Source organism: Cherax quadricarinatus, chromosome 16 (genome assembly GCF_038502225.1).
Source record: "Cherax quadricarinatus isolate ZL_2023a chromosome 16, ASM3850222v1, whole genome shotgun sequence".
Lineage (NCBI taxonomy): Eukaryota > Metazoa > Arthropoda > Malacostraca > Decapoda > Parastacidae > Cherax > Cherax quadricarinatus.
Window position 1 is genome coordinate 16,106,280 of NC_091307.1, and position 20,219 is coordinate 16,126,498.

Genomic DNA, 20,219 nt, shown 5'->3' on the forward strand with positions numbered 1-20,219 from the left:
TATTTCATTTTTGTTGTACTTTTAGAGGTGCATATGTAGAAGCATGTGACAAAGTTTCAGTATGATTGGCCAACAAACAACAGAGAAAAAATATAAACATAATTTTTATATATGGCAGCACGACGTGACGAATTGGCACTACGAGTGGCACTTTCGACATTCCCAACTGTTAGAATACAACTAGCACGACATTTTAACATAGCCATTTCATCTAATATATCTTATTATCAAGTTAAAAAAAAATACATTTGACAGAATTTTTGGCATTCGCCAAAATATCTGCCTTTTAACCCCGCATAAAATCAAAAATATTTGACATATTCCAAAAAAAATTTATGTCTCAATTTCAAACACACTTTGTTTTATATTGTCTGTGAAAATCATTTCAATACAATCATTAATAATGGAGTTATGGAGCGAAATAAGTGAATAAGTTACTTCCGAGATATAGGCCTAGAACGTCGGCCGGCCTACCGTCTCAAAATTTTTTTTTTTTTTTGCGCGGAAATCGTGTTTTTTTCGGTGTATTTCTTAGTAAACTGATGTTCTAGTGCAGTTATCCTCTTCAAAACACCGTTTTCTATCACTCACATACCAAACAATAGAACAAGGGGACGAGGAGTAACTCATTTATATCGAATATTGCTGGTGGACTCTCGCTATATTATGGCCTACATCGCCGCCACCATACCTGATATAAATGACTATAATTTCTTGTAGAAACGTAGAACATTGATTCTTGTACCATTGTGTTGCCAAAGAGTTAAGCTATTTTCTGTATGAATAACTCATTTTCCATATTTTTTCGATTTTTTGGTGTATTTAGGCTCAGACTCGGCGGCCTGCGTCCTTTATGTGCATTGAGTTTTTGCATAGCGTGAAATGGACACGAGGAACATCAAAGAGTGATCTGTGCCTTGTATTATGGTCATGTGTTCTGTTGAGGTTGGCAAGGAGATGTTTGAGGGGAGGGTTAATATCAGAGTTAAGTGTTCTATGTATGTAATAAGTGCAATAATAAGTATGGATGTTTTGTATGGTGAGTAGGTATGGTGTAGGTTGAGTTTATATTCAGTGATACATACACATTAGTGTAGATATCCAGATACACACCTCTTGGTGTGTATACACGGACGCATAAACCTCTTGATGAATTAAATACTGGGAGATATACATGCATAGTATGTAAGGTTATGGAGAAAATTCAAATTCAAATTCAAATTCAAAGTTTATTCTCTATAAGGATTACAATGCTGAGTTTACAGAAATTTGGTTATTGTTTGGTTTACATGTAGTAAAATTGTGATTACAGAGTGTACCACTAGAACGCTTAGCATGGCTAGGCATTTCGGGCATACTTAGTTTTACCAGAAAAGTGGTGGAACACAGGGAAAGGAATGGGTTCGTAAACAAACGCTAGCACAGTTTTAGCGATGACAAATACTGACTCAAAAACTTAATACTTACTCGAATTGTATGACCAGGTCACAAAAGTGAGGCAAGAGAGAGAGAGAGAGAGAGAGAGAGAGAGAGAGAAGTGAATGGCATATCTTTAGGCTGTACCTGGAGTTTACCTGGAGAGAGTTCCGGGGGTCAACGCCCCCGCAGCCCGGTCTGTGACCAGGCCGCCTGGTGGATCAGAGCCTGATCAACCAGGCTGTTACTGCTGGCTGCACGCAATCCAACGTACGAGCCACAGCCCGGCTGGTCAGGTACCGACTTTAGGTGTTTGTCCAGTGCCTGCTTCAAGACAGCCAGGGGTCTATTGGTAATCCCCCTTATGTATGCTGGGAGGCAGTTCAACAGTCTCGGGCCCCTGGCACTTATTGTATTGTCTCTTAACGTGCTAGTGGCACCCCTGCTTTTCATTGGGGGGATGTTGCATCGTCTGCCGAGTCTTTTGCTTTCGTTGTGAGTGATTTTCGTGTGCAAGTTCGGTACTAGTCCCTCTAGGATTTTCCAGGTGTATATAATCATGTATCTCTCCCGCCTGCGTTCCAGGGAGTACAGGTTCAGGAACTTCAAGCGCTCCCAGTAATTGAGGTGTTTTATCTCCGTTATGCGCGCCGTGAAGATTCTCTCTACATTTTCTAGGTCAGCAATTTCACTTGCCTTGAAAGGTGCCGTTAGTGTGCAGCAATATTTCAGCCTAGATAGAACAAGCGACCTGAAGAGTGTCATCATGGGCTTGGCATCCCTAGTTTTGAAGGTTCTCATTATCCATCGTGTCATTTTTCTAGCAGATGCGATTGATACAGTGTTATGGCCCTTGAAGGTGAGATCCTCCGACATGATCACTCCCAGGTCTTTGACGTTGGTTTTTCGCTCTATTTTGTGGAAGGAATTTGTTTTGTACTCTGATGAAGTTTTAATTTCCTTATGTTTACCATATCGGAGTAATTGAAATTTCTCATCGTTGCACCTAGCTGGTAGTAATAAGTTATCACAAGTTATATACACTGATGGATCTAAACAGGAGTCTTCTGGCAGGGCTGCATCTGCTCATGTTGCCACCTCCCTAGTTAAGAACCATAATAAATTTGTTGAGTTAGGCATAAGAATTAACAGGGCGTCTACATTGCAAACTGAATTGCTTGCAATCCTAATGGCGCTACAGCTAACCTATGACACTGAGCTTGACTCTATCATCATTACTGATTCTATGTCATCATTGAAGGCTCTTGACTCATATAATGACTCCAACAACATGCTCATTGGAGAAGCCAGGTATAGATACTAAAAAATTAGGGACAAAGGAATTAATGTACAATTGCTATGGATCCCATCACACATTGGATTGCTCCTTCATGATAAAGTTGATATGTTAGCCAAGAAGAGTATCCAGAAGGAGAATGTAGAATGTAACTTTAGTATAACTGTGTCTAGCATTAGGAATAATATTAGGAGAGAAGTAAATAATGAAAATGATTGTTATAGGAATGCAGTTAGAAGCCTGAGTAGATCCATAACCCACTATGATAACATGAACGTAGATAAGTATGTTTATGGAGCAACGTGCGCAATGTGAACAGACTGACTGATGTTGTAGTGGCCAGGCTTAGGCTTGGTTACAAGTACTTCTGGTAGTTTGGGAGACACACAGATGATGATCAAACTAAATGTAAATTATGTGATCAGGCATATGGTCACTCTCTTGAACACTATGTGCTTAATTGTCCACTTATTGAGGAATACAGAGACAGACAGTATAATAACCTATGTGACATGTCAAGATATCTTATTAATGAAAATAAGATACCAGATATACTAAGCAAATTTCCTAAATTTGCTTGTAACAGATAAGTGAACTATAGATATGTAGATATAAATCCATATGTATTCCTGTTAACCCTTTGGGGCCTAGTTCCTGGGCCTTTTGTGTATCCATATGCTCTTGCGCTACCGTCCACAGGATGGATATGGGGTGCACAATAAACTAGCCACTTCGGTGGCAAAATCTAAAATCTAATCTAAAATCTCATCGTTGAACTTCATATTGTTTTCTGCAGCCCACTGAAAGATTTGGTTGATGTCCGCCTGGAGCCGTGCAGTGTCTGTAATGGAAGACTGTCATGCAGATTCTGGTATCATCTGCAAAGGAAGACAAGGTGCTGTGGCATAGGCGCTGTGTAATCCCTATGGGTTTGGCACTCACTGTGATAATGATAATAACACTCTAAGTTTCATTCAAGGAGAAGGACCTTGGAGTAAGTATAGTATCAAGCATATAGTTTGAGGAGCAAGTCAACCGAATAACCTCCGGAGCAAATACGCATCTGGCAAATCTAAGGTTAGCTAAAGGAACATCAACAAGAAGCCATTCGTGACAATATACTGAATATGGTGTATGGCTGACTCAGCATGGAGTTTGCAGCACAAGTATGGAGCCACACCTGATCAAACATGTCAAGATGTCAGACATGTCAAAGACCCCAATATAAATGTCACTTTGACTTTCTTGGGTTTTCCTAAGTAATCTACACATATACTGCTATGTATAATAATTTATACAACTGTATTTATATGTACCTGTACCTGAATAAACTTACTTACTAAGATGCTGGAAAAGTGAAGGGTTTGCAGTGTAACTGGTCTTGGAGCTAAGAGGTATAAGCTATGAGGCAAGAATACAGGAGTTAAATCTAATGACAATAGATGACAGAAGGACTAAGGGTAATATAACGATGTACACAACTCGGAAGAATTGATAGGATGGACAGGGCCAGATTGATAGAGGCGGGAAACAGGAATACGGTAAAAGCAAAATCCATACATAATTGTGGAAAATTGCATTTATCTGAATGTAACTAATTATGTACATAACAGTAAATGATAACAAAGATAATTATTATTTATCAATGTTACATAGACAAGTAGGAATTTGGGACACCTAGGTCGCAAAAAATGTCCCCCTTCGATACCTACCTGGAGTTTACTTGGAGAGAGTTCCGGGGGTCAACGCCCCCGCGGCCCGGTCTGTGACCAGGCCTCCTGGTGGATCAGAGCCTGATCAACCAGGCTGTTGCTGCTGGCTGCACGCAAACCAACGTACGAGCCACAGCCCGGCTGGTCAGGAACCGACTTTAGGTGCTTGTCCAGTGCCAGCTTGAAGACTGCCAGGGGCCCCACTGTCATAACCACAAGTTGCTCTGGACCTATTAATTAAATGAAATATACATACACCAGGAATACTGGTAAATATATAAATTTGTGGACTGTATATTAAAAATAATAAATGGTTATATATATACACAACTACATAACAGAAGGAAAATATATCTTAATATCACTCACCAATTTGACTGGAGATTAATGTGTATCATACTCAGAAAACATCACTCTAACTAAATCTATGAAAATAATGCTGGCCAGAATTACACACAAATCTAGAGAGCTTATCTGAGGTTCCTGGAGCTGTCTTGTCCAGCCGTCAGATATCTCAAGTTATGCAGGAATGCACATCCAACAATTTCGTCTCCTATTTGAGAGGTGTCAGCCCAATTTTAACCTCTAGAGCACGAAAAATTCTCCCCATTACAACAACGTTTCTAATCCAGATTCAAACAAAATGGTGACCTCCCCCCATCCGCAGGTTTCCCATTTTCGATAACATACTTCTTTTAAAAATACAATATAGGACATCTATTTACCTATAAATTACCGTATTTCCGGAAAATATATACAGTATTTTCCACGTAATGTTAAAAATAGGTATGATAGGGCTCACGCAGCCAGGAAGAATGTGAACCCAGTAGCAGCTTGTGGAATGGTTGTTAGGTCAGGCCCTGAGACTGGATCATTTCAGTCATATATAGGCGAGTACATAGAGCTGGGTACCTCTATGTATTTATACACTGAGATAAACCTCTCATATATTTACATTGAGAGACACACACATCTGTGTATATATTGTGGAAAATACTGTATATATTTTCCGGAAATACGGTAATTTATAGGCAAATAGATGCCCTATATTGTATTTTTAAAAGAAGTATGTTATCAAAAAAAAGAAGAGACACTCGCCATCTTGGTTTTGAATTTGGATTACAAACGTTGGTGTAATGGGAAGAATTTTTCGTGCTCTAGAGGTTAAAATTGTGTTGACACCTCTCAAATAGGAGGCGAAATTGGTGGATGTGCATTCCTGCATAACTTGAGATATCAGACGACTGGACAAGACAGCTCCAGGAACCTCAGATAAGCTCTCTAGATTTGTGTATAATTCTGGCCAGTGTTTTCATAAATTTAGTTAGTGAGGTTTTTCTGAGTATGATACAACTTAATATCCAGTCAAATTGGTGAGTAATATTAAGATATATTTTCCTTCTGTTATGTATATGTGTATTTATATATAATATTTTTTTTAATTTAATATACAGTCCACAAATTTATATATTTACCAGAATTCCTGGTGATGTATAATTCATTTAATTAATAGGTCCAGAGCAACTTGTTGATATGACAATGGTAGGTATCGAAGGGGGACATTTTTGCGACCTAGGTGTCCCAAATTCCTACTTGTCTAACTGTAGTGATACTGGTCCTGTGGGGAGCAGCAGCAGGATAATACTGCACCACCTCTAGGGGCCCTTAACAACAACAACAGTTTGGCGTGCGTCATGGGCACCAACATATGGTGTGTGATTCTCTCCTACTTTATCCATTTATCACCGATGCAGATTACATGGTGAGTTTAAATATGTGGCCTGTAGTTATAACTTTTCTCTTGACATATGCAAGACATCACCATCCCTGTAGAAGCCATTATTAGATGTACTAGTCATTATATTTTGTTGTTGCAGAAGTACTATGAAGATTCTATGTTCAATAAAGCCTAGAGATAAGGCCTGTGTTTCTATCACAACAATTTATTGAACATAGAATCCTGGGCTACCTGGTGGTGATCCTGCGCTAGACTACATCACAACATGGAGCGTTTACTGAAACCTGAGAGGCTAGACTGTGACCCCAGCTTATCAACGGCTGCTCAGGAATGGAAGCACTGGTTTAAGACTTTCGAAAACTTCTTGGGAGCCCTTCCTAAAGAAGATCTAGATAAACTAAGTCTGCTCATCAATTTTGTGTCACCTAAGATATATGAGGCTATTTCTGAGTGTAATACCTACGAAGATGCTATCAAAACCCTCAAGTCTCAGTATATTAAACCTACAAATGAAATCTTTGCACGCTATCGCCTTGCAACTCGCCGCCAGCAGATTGATGAGTCCTTAGAGGAATACTTTCAAGCACTGAAAATTTTAGGTAAGGACTGTCACTTCCAAGCAGTGACAGCTGCTCAGTATTGTGAAGAGTCCATCAGGGATGCTTTTATCAGTGGCCTGCAATCACCAATAATAAGGCAGCGTTTATTGGAGAATAAAACTCTCGACTTAGCCGCTGCCTTTGACCAGGCAAGAGCTCTAGATTCAGCCCAGAAGAATTCTGAAGTATACAGTACCACTCAGCCTTCTCGAGTGGTAAGTGCTGCAATTCCTGACCAAGACTCTTGCAATGAAGTTACTGGGGAACCTGCCTCAGTGACAGCAGCAGCAGGTACGGTGTGTTTCTTTTGTGGTTTTTCAAGACATCCACGTCCAAAGTGTCCTGCTCGTGAAGTAATGTGCCATAAATGCCACAAGAAAGGTCACTTTGCTAAAGTATGTCGTGCTAATGCATCAACAAGAGCTAGTGCCTCCACACATTCCAGTGATCATGCGACTCTAGCAACAGTGACTTCTGCGGCTACTCCAAATTCACTGTCAAAGGCAGTTGTGAAAGTATTCATCAAAGGAACAGAAGTAGATGGTCTTATTGATAGTGGCAGCTCAGAGAGTTTCATCAACCTTGACTTAGTTAAACGGCTCTCCTTGACTCTACATCACTCATCAGGTACCGTTTCCATGGCATCAACATCTCTCTCTATTCAGACCTTAGGGTTTTGTAAGGTAAATCTCAGAGTTAATGGAAAGGATTATCAAGATGTACATTTAGCTATTCTGCCACAACTGTGCTCTGATGTTATCCTTGGTCAGGACTTTCAGAAGCTGCATGGTAGTGTCACCTTAACATATGGAGGTGAACTGCCTCCTCTTGTTGTCTGTGGACTTAGCACTTTAAGGGTAGACCCACCAAAGCTGTTTGCAAATCTTACCGCGGATTGCCATCCTATATCAGCTAAGTCACGCCGCTATTCTTATGAGGATCGGATGTTCATTGAGAAAGAAACTCAGAGGCTGCTGAAGGAGGGTATTATAGAACCAAGTGATTCCCCTTGGCGTGCACAGGTTGTTGTTGTTAAAGATGGTTATAGGAAACGGAGACTGGCTATCGATTACTCTGAGACAATCAACAAATTTACACTTCTTGATGGGTACCCTCTACCTCGAATTGACGATACAGTGAACAAAATTGCTCAGTACTACGTGTTTAGCACAATTGATCTGCAGAGTGCCTATCATCAAGTCCCTATAAGGAATGAAGATAAACCATACACAGCGTTTCAGGCTAGTGATGGCCTGTATCAGTTTACCAGAGTCCCTTTTGGAGTCACCAATGGGGTAGCCTGCTTCCAACGAATTATGGATTCACTCATTCAGGAAGAGCAACTCATGGGAACCTACGCGTATTTAGATAATGTTACCATTTGTGGCAAGACCCAGGAGGAACATGATGCAAACCTTGATAAGTTTTTGGAAGCCGCCAAGAAGAAAAATATCAGTTACAATGAGGAAAAGTGCACTTTTTCAACTAAAAGGCTTAGCATCCTTGGTTATGTAGTGGAAGGAGGTTCAATATTCCCAGACCCTGAACGACTACGACCTCTACGGGAACTTCCAATGCCTCAAGACAAAAAGTCACTCCGAAGAACTCTTGGTCTCTTTGCTTATTACTCACAATGGATCTACAACTATTCAAGTAAAGTCCGCCCATTGAGTGCTACCACATTTCCTGTGACAAAGGAAGCAGAAGCCGCTTTCCATACTCTCAAACAGGACATTGAAAACTCAGTAGTTCAAGCCAATGATGAGTCCCTACCATTCGAAGTGGAAACGGATGCATCTGACATTGCCATTGCTGCAGTCTTATCTCAGGCAGGACGACCAGTAGCCTTCTTTTCGAGAACTTTTCAAGGATCAGAGAAATGTTATGCTGCTGTAGAAAAGGAAGCCCAGGCCATCATAGAAGCAGTTCGCCACTGGAGGCATTATTTAACTGGTAGACATTTCACCATAAGGACTGACCAACGGTCCGTGATGTATATGTTCGACAAGAGGCACAAAAGTAGGATAAAGAATGACAAGATATTACGCTGGAGGATGGAACTATCGTGTTATGACTTTGATATTCTGTACCGACCGGGTCAAGAGAACATCTCACCTGATGCATTCTCTAGGTCCCACTGTGGAGCAGCATGTCATGATTTGCAATCACTCTCCACAAGGCTTTGTGTCACCCAGGAGTTACACGCCTGTACCATTTTGTCAAATCAAAGAACATGCCCTACTCAGTGGAAGATGTGCGACAAGTGATCAGAGCATGCAGAGTATGTGCAGAGTGCAAGCCAAACTTTCATCAGCCAGAGAAGACTCATCTCATAAAATCCACCCAGCCTTTCGAAAGATTGAATATAGATTTCAAAGGACCTCTACCAAGCACAAATCAGAATAGGTATTTCCTTAACATAGTAGATGAATATTCAAGGTTTCCCTTTGTATTCCCCTGTGCAAATATGGCTGCTTCAACTGTTATTAGTTGTCTTTCACAGTTGTTCTCTATTTTTGGTATGCCAGCTTATATCCATTCAGACAGGGGATCCTCGTTCATGAGTAACGAACTTCAGGAGTTTTTGGCTAGCAAAGGTATTGCCTGCAGCAGAACAACAAGCTACAACCCTCAAGGCAATGGTCAAGTGGAGCGGTTCAATGGTACTATATGGAAGGCAGTTACAATGACATTAAAGTCGCGCAATCTACCTGTTCAACACTGGCAAACTGTCCTACCTGATGCTCTTCACTCTATTAGATCACTGCTGTGCACAGCTACTAATGCAACCCCTCATGAAAGACTCCTCAACTATTCACGTCGTTCCTCTACGGGAGCCTCCGTGCCCACTTGGTTATGTCATCCTGGACCCGTTCTCCTGAAGAGTCACCGTAGGATGAACAAGACGGATCCTTTAGTGGAAGAGGTAGAGCTCCTGCAAGCTAATCCACATTACGCCCACATTCGCTACCAAAATGGTGAAGAGACTACAGTATCTACAAGACATTTAGCCCCAGTTGAAATCCCTATTAGTGTGGAATCTCAAGATACACCAATAGATGTGAAAGATGCTTCGTTTTCTCCTGGAAAGCCCCTTGAGACTACCCCTATGGAAATAGAGGATTCTGCTCCAGCAGTTAATCAAACCCCGCTGGAAAATATCGAACCTGGTGAAGAGGCTCAAGGGCTACGAAGGTCGGGACGTGTACGTCGCCCACCTAACAGTTTGGGAGATTACTGTCTCTGATATTTTAGAAGGGGGAGATTGTAGTGATACTGGTCCTGTGGGGAGCAGCAGCAGGATAATACTGCACCACCTCTAGGGGCCCTTAACAACAACAACAGTTTGGCGTGCGTCATGGGCACCAACATATGGTGTGTGATTCTCTCCTACTTTATCCATTTATCACCGATGCAGATTACATGGTGAGTTTAAATATGTGGCCTGTAGTTATAACTTTTCTCTTGACATATGCAAGACATCACCATCCCTGTAGAAGCCATTATTAGATGTACTAGTCATTATATTTTGTTGTTGCAGAAGTACTATGAAGATTCTATGTTCAATAAAGCCTAGAGATAAGGCCTGTGTTTCTATCACAACACTAACTGATAATAATTATCTATGTTCATTTATTGGTATGTACATAATTATACATACAGATAAATGCAATTTTCCACACATATAGATATATACCTCTCGATGAGTATACCCAGATAAAAATCTGTTTATATACTCAGTTTTCTGTGTATATACCATACACTGAAATACACATTTATCTTCGTTTATTCAGAAATGCCTCTGCATATACACTGAAAGATGTGAACCTCTTACTGCATATACTCAGACATCTCTCTCTCAGTATATATACCCTTGTGAAAAGCATATGGTTGACTGGTTAATTGGGTATGGACGTCAAGTTTCAGTGTATATACACTGAGAGACATACACCTCTCTTTAGTAGGTGGTTAATGGGGGTTTAAAGCCTATCGACTGCACGAGGGTTATTAAGGCTGAATATAACCTATTCATCTCCAGACAAGAGTGACTTATTTCCACTGGGGTCCTCGTAATATTTTATTATTATCAGCCTAGCTATTATATACGGTACAAATCAATTATGGTTATCATAAAAATAAAAACAACTCAACTGAGCGAAACTCAATTACAATAAAAAGAGATACATAAGAATAAAGTAAATTGAGATAAAATCAACTTAATATAATAGCTACACGAATGTAAACTTTATAAGAAATCAAGTTAGGTTAGGTAAGGTTCGTCAGGTAACAAGACAAGTGTTTCCTGACGCGGGTCTTAGATGATGACCCGCCGTTGGAGCTTTTGGTCATCTGACCGAGGCCTTCCTCTGGCTTACCGGTCCACCACTTTAAAAATTAGGGTTTTAAGTATTATTAAAGTACTGTAATATTATTATTATTATTATTATTATTATTATTATATTAAAACCTTTGCCATATGGTGCCCCGTGGCCTGGTGGCAAAAGCTCTGCCTTCACACCGTGAGGTAGACGTCTAAGTTCGATTCCCGGCGAAGGGGTGGAAACATTGGGCGTGTTTCCTTACACCGGTTGTTCACGTTCACCCATCAGTAATAATGGGTACCTGGATGCTGGTCGACTGGTGTACGTCGCATCCTGGGACAAAACTGATGTAATCTGCCCGAAATGCTCAGTACAACAAGCGGCTTTCTATATAGAAGTATGTTATTGATGTCAGCTAGGACTGTATACCTTGTACATGTACTTGTAGAAATAAAGATATTATTATTATTATTATTATTATTATTATTATTATTATTATTATTATTATTATTATTATTATTATTATTATTATTATTATATTTCACTAGCAAATTCACCGTTTTCTACCAAGTCGTCAATGAACAAGAGAGAACGTTTTTCTGTATCTGTGAAGCTCTTATGATTTGTTGTTTTTCTTTTCCAGCAATATATCACTCGTAATTATATATACAAGAGGAGTCAACTTCTTTAATTTCTTCCGTAACGAAATGTAGACCTATTGTGCTCTGCTGTAGGCCTACTAATTATCATTTGTTAGAGTCTAGGGACTGGGAGATTCTTGTTTTTTGTTTTTTATGTAAGGCAAAGTTCATTATCTACAATAAAGATTGCTAGATACAGAAGGTGATGTTTTACAATGTTACAAAGGAACATTGAAGTACATGATATATGTTACTAAGTTTCCAAAGCATTCTTTTTGTCTTTGTCAATTATTTCATCTAAGATATGTTATATACAGGGACGGCGCCTGGGGGAAGGACCCAATGGAAATATCACTTTGATTTTATTTTTGGGATTATTCTAGGTAATCTACATATATGCTGCTAAGTATGACAATTTATGTAACTGTATTTATGTGTTACCTGTACTTGAATAAATTTACTTAAGCCCACACATTTTTTTCCCCAGCCACCAGAACCCTTAAATAAAAACAGTAATAATAGAGCTGCTTCAAAATAAGTCTTGTAGCCTCACTTGCAACCAGACAGCTGCCCTTAATTAAGACTCCCAGTACAGAAATTGAGTGAAATATTGAAATCCCAGTACGACTCTGTGTTTAGTGAACCACTAATCGGTCTGAGGAACGACGACCCAAATGATTTCTTCATGAATGAGCCTCAAAACTCCATAAATGTATGCCAGATTTCCGACATTACCCTAACTCCGATAGATTTCGAAAAAGCCATTGACAGCATGCTCATGCACTCGGCCCCGGGCCCGGACTCGTGGAACTCTGTTTTCATTAAGAACTGCAAGAAACCCCTCTCGCGTGCCCTAAGTACACTATGGAGGAGGAACTTGGGCATGGGTGAAATTCCACAGTCACTTAAAACAACGGATATAGCCCCACTCCATAAAGGTGGTAGCAAAGCATTAGCTAAGAACTATAGACCAATAGCTCTGACGTCCCACATCATAAAAATCTTTGAAAGAGTGCTAAGAATCAGGATTGCAAATCACCTGGATTCCCAAAATCTGCACAATCCAGGGGAACATGGGTTCAGGGCAGGTCGCTCCTGCCTCTCACAACTACTGGATCACTATGATATGGCCTTGGATGCACTGGAAGAAAATCAGAATGCAGATGTAATATACACAGACTTTGAAAAAGCATTTGACAAATGCGATCATGGCGTAATAGCCCATAAAATACGTGCTAAAGGAATAACTGGGAAAGTGGGGAGATGGATCTTCAACTTCCTAACAAATCGAACACAAAGAGTAGTGGTCAACAGAGTTAAATCGGAGGCTGCCATAGTGAAGAGCTCTGTTCCACAAGGCACAGTACTCGCCCCCATCTTATTCCTCATCCTCATATCAGACATAGACAGAGATATACATCACAGCACCGTATCATCCTTTGCGGATGATACTAGGATCTGCATGAGGCTGTCATCTGCTGAGGACGCGGTTAACCTCCAAGAAGATATAAACAAAGTTTTCCAGTGGGCAACGGTAAACAATATGATGTTCAATGAGGACAAATTCCAACTACTCCGTTATGGAAAACTGGAGGAGATAATAACTAGAACAGAGTATACTACTGACTCCGGCCATACAATAGAGCGGAAAAATAATGTAAGGGACCTGGGAGCAGTAATGTCTGAGGATCTCACTTTCAAGGATCACAACAGTGCCACGATCGCACGTGCAAAGAAAATGATAGGATGATCTTTTTCAAACCACTTGTTCTCTCTAGGCTGGAATACTGCTGTACATTAACATCTCCATTCAAAGCAGGTGAAATCGCAGATCTAGAGAGTGTACAGAGATCCTTTACTGCACGTATAAGTTCTGTCAAGCACCTTAACTACTGGGAACGCTTGGAAGCACTTGACTTGTACTCGTTGGAACGCAGGAGGGAGAGATATATCATAATCTACACTTGGAAAATCTTGGAAGGAATGGTCCCAAATCTGCACACAGAGATCACTCCCTACGAAAGTAAAAGACTGGGCAGGCGATGCAAAATGCCCCCAATAAGAAGTAGGGGCGCCATTGGTACACTAAGGGAAAACTCCATAAGTGTCCAGGGCCCAAGACTGTTCAACAGCCTCCCATCAAGCATTAGGGGAATTGCCAATAAACCCCTGGCTGCCTTCAAGAGAGAGCTGGACAGATACCTAAAGTCAGTGCCGGATCAGCCGGGCTGTGGCTCGTACGTTGGACTGCGTGCGGCCAGCAGTAACAGCCTAGTTGATCAGGCCCTGATCCATCGGGAGGCCTGGTCATGGACCGGGCCACGGGGGCGTTGATCCCCGGAATAACCTCCAGGTAACCTCCAGGTAACCTGGATACATATTCAGACTCGAAATCTTTCGCAAAAGTGAAGTTAGCTCAATATTTTATACAAATTCAAGGATAAGAAAAACAGAACAATTGAAAATGTGTTTGAATAATAAAATGCTTTACCAGCTCATCTCTGCTAATGGGAAATTTGACACTGATGCCTGGAAATAAAATGCTTTAATTAGTTGTCAGCAGAAGTATATACATTGCAACGTTCGAGATAACATATGCATCTATAACCTTAATAATTTATATATAAACTTCCTAATTGTTACTTTAATTTACTTTCTTGACAATTGAAAACCACATTAAGCTACATCGTAATGTTTTTCGTGACTGAATTCATGACTACATGAATGATCATTACTATTATGATCAGATATAATCATATAAACAGTTCATTACCACTGTAACTTGCTTAGCTATCAAAACTTTGGGGTCCAGGACCTGGACCTATTACGTACCGCGGTGATCTTTTGACTACCGCATACAAGATTTGTATGGAGTGTATTATAAAACTATTAAACTATACAGAAGTTAGAATTAGTAATTCTGAAGCCTATGTTCCAAGATCATTCAAGATACCCACAGCACTGTCACAGCACTGTCACAGCACTGTCACAGCACTGTCACAGCACTGTCACAGCACTGTCACAGCACTGCCACAGCACTGTCACAGCACTGCCACAGCACTGTCACAGCACTGCCACAGCACTGTCACAGCACTGCCACGGCACTGTCACAGCACTGCATATAACACGTTAATCCTTCCGGAATAAGGAAGACAAGTCCTAAACCCACAGAATTTCCCGAAACCCTCTCATTAGGCTTGAATCCTCCAACTGGTGAGGCTCCAGGCGTTCTTCCAGTTTACTCTCATCCTCTTTGAAACCTCTCTCGTTACTGAAAGGCTTCTTACATTCTTCTATATTCAATTTGGTTCGATAGTGAAGAATTTTAAGATGTTCAATAACATGTGACACAAACTGATCCTTTCATTAGATGTCCAGGCTATGCTCTACTATTCATATGGAACCACATGAAGGAATATTGGAAAGCGGACCCCTTTGTGCACACTGGAACTTCAAAGGTCATGGCTGGAGCAATCTGAGTCTGGCTCAGATCTTGAGGGTGACTTGAGAGTGTGGGTAAATGCATATATATGAACGTAGACATTGTGTGCGCACTCGTCTAGTTGTACTCACCTAGCTGTGTTTGCGGCAGCTGAGTCATGGCTCCTGGCCCTGCTTTTTAACTGTTATCAAGTGCAGGTTATCTAGTAGCTAAGTGGTGACACTTTCGGTTCACAACCAGAGAACCCAGATTCAGTCTTGGGCAGGGGCGGGAAATTCGGACAAGTTTCCTAACACCTGCTGCCCCTATTCACCCAGGAGTAAATGGATATCAAGGTGGTAACTGAGTACTGTGCATACGTCATCCTGAGGAAGAGTACCCAATGGTGGTAACACACTACACTGAATGATTTTCTTGTGTTAGCCTATCTTACAAACTTTCCGAGGTAAATCTAAATAAACTAATCGTTATTTTTTTTTTGCGCATTGTTGTCATTATGGTTATTGTGGCTGTTATTGTTCTTATGGCTTTATGAATCCTGTGTTTTACAACTTCCTTACATCATGTTTACAACATGTTTATAAAGTGTTCACACTCAAAATGAGTTTCCAGCGTATTTTCAACATGTTGACAATATGTTCATGCTTTCACATGTTTTCATGTTTGCCAGTGAATCCACAAATTTTTTTTACAAGTTTTACGGTATGTTCTTTTTTAAACCCATTTACAATATGTTTACAAATTATTTATACGTTTCCAACTTTTAAAAAGGGCTTACAACATGTGTTGTCAACGTGCCTACAGGGTGTCTACAAGGCTTGCTGGTGGGCCAACAAGCCTCAGGAAGTAATTAGCTTTGCAACCATGCGTGGCTGTAGCCATTGTGGACGTCAGTATGACATGACTGTCTCGGGCACTTGTCTTCTGCATATGTGTGACGCACCTAAGTCTTACCACTGTGTCCTGAACCTGTCTCCTTCGCCTGTATTTGGAACTTGTGTCCTGGGCATGTATCCTGCTCTTCGCACCTGCCTCCTGTCTCCTGTGTGATTAGACGAAGTGGGAAGGGAAGCAAACACCACACACAGCTTCAAGGGCAGGTAGCATCGGGTCCTGAGTCAGAAATAAGTAAATCCAGTCATCTGGAGTTGAAAGGCGGGATCAGGAGCCATGAATCAACCCCTTGCAAACACAGCTATATATTTGAAATGTTACATACATACGTATATAAGCTATGGGAACGGAGTAGGGATTATATGTATATTAATATATAAATTTCCGAAAATGGTACCACTTGCAAAATACTATATTCCAGAAAAGAAATGTGACCCATAAAAGAGGACAGCGAGACCTTAATAAGCTTATTAAACCTGAAAATCCAGGACAAAAGAGAAAAAATAATAGACGACGTATATCACAGTGAAGCTCAGTTACAAAAGCTTGTGACTGCTTATTAGACTTTTTGTGCGTGAGTTTTCAATTAAATTGGGATGGTGTAACGTTTGTTAAGGGTGAAATATATGCGGGGGGCTTTAAGGGAGACAGAGAGGCTATTAGCCGTGGCGTATATAATGTTCTGTAATGGAGAAGTGAGGCGGTGTGCAGAGACCAGACTCATGTGAAGCTGAAGAGATGGTCCGTGTGGAATCTCTCCTGCCTGCCTGCCTGCCTGCCTGCCTGCCTGCCTGCCTTTCAAGGATCCCAGTAGAAATAAGTCATTGACTTCTCTTTTGGGGTTATCCTAGATAATTTACACTATGTAAGATAATTGTACTTATGTGTACCTGTCTAAATAAACTTTCTCTCTCTCTTATACACTCTTTTGACTCCTTTATGTCCCTTTATTCTGTCTTGCTTATCTCCCTCCCGTCCCTCCTCTCACACTTCTCCAACTTTGGATCTTTTTTGTAAAGTCTTGCCTTCTTAGTCTCACTCTTATTGTACTAAATAGCTTTATTACACCATTTAAATGTCAAAAATTTTCACTGCTACTCGTGCAAGTGGCTGCTGCATTATTCGAAGTGTTTGTCTTGATATTTAGGGAAAATTACGAATTTTGGTCAGTGAAGAGAGAGAGAGAGAGAGAGAGAGAGAGAGAGAGAGAGAGAGAGAGCGAGAGAGAGAGAGAGAGAGAGAGAGAGAGAGAGAGAGAGAGAGAGAGAGAGAGAGAGAGAGAGAGAGAGAGAGAGAGAGAGAGAGATTTTAGTGGTTTTGGTGGTGCTTAGTTAGTTTAATATGTTTATTATGCACCTCATACCCATCCTGTGGGCGACAGCCAAAAGACTACAGAGGTACATAATGGGTCCAGGGACTGGGCCCCAAAGTCTTGATAGCTGAAGAAGGTACAAAGGTAATGAACTCACAAATTACAACGGTAATGAATCATGTAAGTATATAAATTTACTTACTTATGTTTATACATGGCTACAATCATGAACAAATTATAGAGTAATGAGCAATTCACAGGTCCACACCTGGTCACAACTGTAATGAGTTATTGGAGCAAATATTAATTTTTGGGTCACACACACACACACATACACACACACACACACACACACACACACACACACACAAACATGGAGAGCCAGGATGTTGGACGTGGTGCTGGAAAACCTCATGCACCAACATGTTAAGGACACTACCAGAGTGAGAGGGGAGGATGAACCAGCAAGATTGGACCTTGTGTTCACCCTGGGCAGCTCAGACATTGAGGACATCAAGTATGAGAGTCCCCTAGGAGCTAGCGACCACGTGGTTCTGTGCTTTGAATACATAGTAGAGCTGCAAGTGGAGAGAATAACAGGAGTAGAATGGGAAAAGCCTGACTATAAAAGAGGGGACTACATAGGGTTGAAGAACTTCCTGCGGGAGGTCCAGTGGGACAGAGAACTGGCAGGAAAGCCAGTAAATGAAATGATGGAATATGTAGCAACAAAATGCAAGGAGGCAGTGGAAAGGTTCATTCCCAAGGGCAACAGTAACAACGGGAAGACCAGAACAAGCCCCTGGTTTACCCGACGGTGTAAGGAGGCAAAAACAAAGTGCAATAGAGAATGGAAAAAGTACAGAAGGCAGAGAACACACGAAAATAGGGAGATCAGTCGCAGAGCCAGGAACGAGTACGCACAGGTAAGGAGGGAGGCCCAGCGACAGTATGAAAATGACATAGCATCGAGAATCAAGACTGACCCGAAACTGTTGTATAGCCACATCAGGAGGAAGACAACAGTCAAAGACCAGGTGATCAGATTAAGGACAGAAGGTGGAGAACTCACAAGAAATGATCAGGAGGTATGTGAGGAGCTGAACAGGAGATTTAAGGAAGTTTTTACAGTAGAGACAGGAAGGGCTGTGGGAAGACAGCACAGAAGGGAACATCAAGAGGGAATATACCAACAAGTGTTGGATGACATACGAACAACTGAGGAGGAGGTGAAGAAGCTCTTAAGTGACCTTGACACCTCAAAGGCGATGGGACCGGACAACATCTCCCCATGGGTCCTTAGAGAAGGAGCAGAGATGCTGTGTGTGCCTCTAACCACAATCTTCAACACATCCCTTGAAACTGGGCAACTACCTGAGAAATGGAAGACAGCTAATGTAGTCCCCATATTTAAGAAAGGAAACAGAAACGAGGCACTAAACTACAGACCTGTGTCTCTGACATGTATTGTGTGCAAAGTCATGGAGAAGATTATCAGGAGGAGAGTGGTCGAACACCTGGAAAGGAACAAGATTATAAATGAAAACCAGCATGGGTTCATGGAAGGCAAATCTTGTATCACAAACCTCCTGGAGTTTTATGACAAGGTAACAGAAGTAAGACACGAGAGAGAGGGTTGGGTAGATTGCATTTTCCTAGACTGCAGGAAGGCCTTTGACACAGTTCCCCACAAGAGATTAGTGCAGAAGCTGGAGGATCAGGCACACGTAAAAGGAAGGGCACTGCAATGGATAAGGGAATACCTGACAGGGAGGCAGCAACGAGTCATGGTACGTGAAGAGGTATCACAGTGGGCGCCTGTTACGAGCGGGGTCCCACAGGGGTCAGTTCTAGGACCAGTGCTATTTTTGATATATGTGAACGACATGATGGAAGGAATAGACTCTGAAGTGTCCCTGTTCGCAGATGACGTGAAGTTGATGAGAAGAATTAAATCGGACGAGGATGAGGCAGGACTGCAAAGAGACCTGGAGAGGCTGGACATGTGGTCCAGTAACTGGCTCCTCGAATTCAATCCAGCCAAATGCAAAGTCATGAAGATTGGGGAGGGGCAAAGAAGACCGCAGACAGAATATAGGCTAGGTGGACAAAGACTACAGACCTCACTCAGGGAGAAAGACCTTGGGGTGACCATAACACCGAGCACATCACCGGAGGCACACATCAACCAAATAACCGCTGCAGCATACGGGCGCCTGGCAAACCTGAGAATAGCGTTCCGATACCTTAATAAGGAATCGTTCAAGACACTGTACACTGTGTATGTTAGACCCATACTGGAGTATGCAGCACCAGTCTGGAACCCACACCTGGTCAAGCACGTCAAGAAGTTAGAGAAAGTACAAAGGTTTGCAACAAGGCTAGTCCCAGAGCTCAAGGGAATGTCGTACGAGGAAAGGTTAAGGGAAATCGGACTGACGACACTGGAGGACAGAAGGGTCAGGGGAGACATGATAACGACATACAAGATACTGCGGGGAATAGACAAGGTGGACAGAGATAGGATGTTCCAGAGAGGGGACACAGGGACAAGGGGTCACAACTGGAAGCTGAAGACTCAGACGAGTCACAGGGACGTTAGGAAGTATTTCTTCAGTCATAGAGTTGTAAGCAAGTGGAATAGCCTAGCAAGTGAAGTAGTGGAGGCAGGAACCATACATAGTTTTAAGAAGAGGTATGACAAAGCTCAGGAAGCAGAGAGAGAGAGGATCCAGTAGCGATCAGTGAAGAGGCGGGGCCAGGAGCTGAGTCTCGACCCCTGCAACCACAATTAGGTGAGTACAATTAGGTGAGTACACACACACACACAAACACACACACACACA